Source organism: Myotis davidii, unplaced genomic scaffold (genome assembly GCF_000327345.1).
Source record: "Myotis davidii unplaced genomic scaffold, ASM32734v1 scaffold826, whole genome shotgun sequence".
NCBI lineage: Eukaryota > Metazoa > Chordata > Mammalia > Chiroptera > Vespertilionidae > Myotis > Myotis davidii.
In genome coordinates this window covers 186,800-188,157 of record NW_006297142.1, presented here as the reverse complement: position 1 = coordinate 188,157, position 1,358 = coordinate 186,800, and positions in this window count along the sequence as shown.

The window sequence follows — 1,358 nt, the reverse complement described above, 5'->3', positions numbered from 1 at the left end:
GCTTGCTTAACACTGGCTCTCTGGGGAGGGGGGCGGGAGTCCTGATCTGTAACATTTGCCAATTTCCGGGGCATAAGAACTCCTGTCATGGGTGCTTTCAAACTCCAAGGCCATGTCGCTGAGCTGGGAGCTGGGAGGACGGGCTCAGGAGCCCACGGCTACAGCGTGTCCAACACACGGAGGCCGTGGCGGGACTCGTCTCAAGGTCAGTAGTTACATCAGCAGGCGATGACTTTGAAGTACTTATTACCTTCATTTTAAAATGTATTGATGTCAGAGCAGAAGGGAGAGGGGGAGATAGAAACCTCAGTGATGAGAGAGAATCATGGATCAGCTGCCTCCTGCACGCTTCCTACTGGGGATCGAGCCCACAACCCCGGCATGTGCCCCTGACAGAATCCGCAGGCCGACGTTCTAGCCACTGAGCAAACTGGCCCGGGCCCCCTCCATTGTTCACGTGGCCAGGTTTTCCTTGTTAACAGTGGCCGAGTCCCACAGTCAGCTTGTAAATTCCCTGGAGGTTTCACCTGCTCTCATGCTTGGTGTGAGCACCCCTGCCCTCAGGAGAGGGTGAGGTGTGAATGCAGGAGAGCGGGGGCTGCCCCTGCTGCACTCACCCGAGGCGACTGTGCCTGCCAGGGAGGGTGCCAGTGTCTACATCTGACCCCACAGAGGGACCCTGGACTCAGTGGGGCCCAGGGCCCCGGGAGGTGTGGCAGGCAGAAGTGAAGGCACACAGCCCTGTCCGCCCGCCCCCACTTACAGCTGTCAGACTCGGTGCCTGCTCTGCGTGCCTCAGTTTCCCCTTCTGGAAAGTGGGGGCACTATTGGTAGCTACCCATGGGGTTGTGGTACGCCTAAAGCACTTAGCCCAGTGTTTGGCACACTTAGGTGGTAGGTGCCATCTTAGAGTTAGGAAGAGGCCTTGGCAAAGGTTGGGGCCCAAGAGTTACCTGCAGGCATTCCACCCGGCCCTGCCCTCGGCGAGCCGGGGCCTCAGACCCAGGAGTGTGATGGAGCCGACGGAAGCCCAACGCCAGAGCCTGAGAGGCCGAGCTCCTCAGCTGGCGGCTCCCCCGTCGCCTCCCTGACCCTGGGTCGCCCCTCGAAGGGAGGAACACAGCGCCCACCCGCAGGGCTGGGGTGGATCTGAAATGCCCTTTGCAGGAGGCCTGCACCCGGCGGAGATGGGGGGCGGCCTCCATGTGGAAGGCCCGCAGGACAAAGGTGGGCGAGGGCTCAGCTGGGGAAGGCAGCTTGCAGGGGCCTGTGCCCAGGGTGCCTTTTAGCAAGTGGGTGAAGCGTTTGAAATGCTCCCCTAGCGCCTGGAGGGAAGCTCTGAGCCGCTGGGGACCACC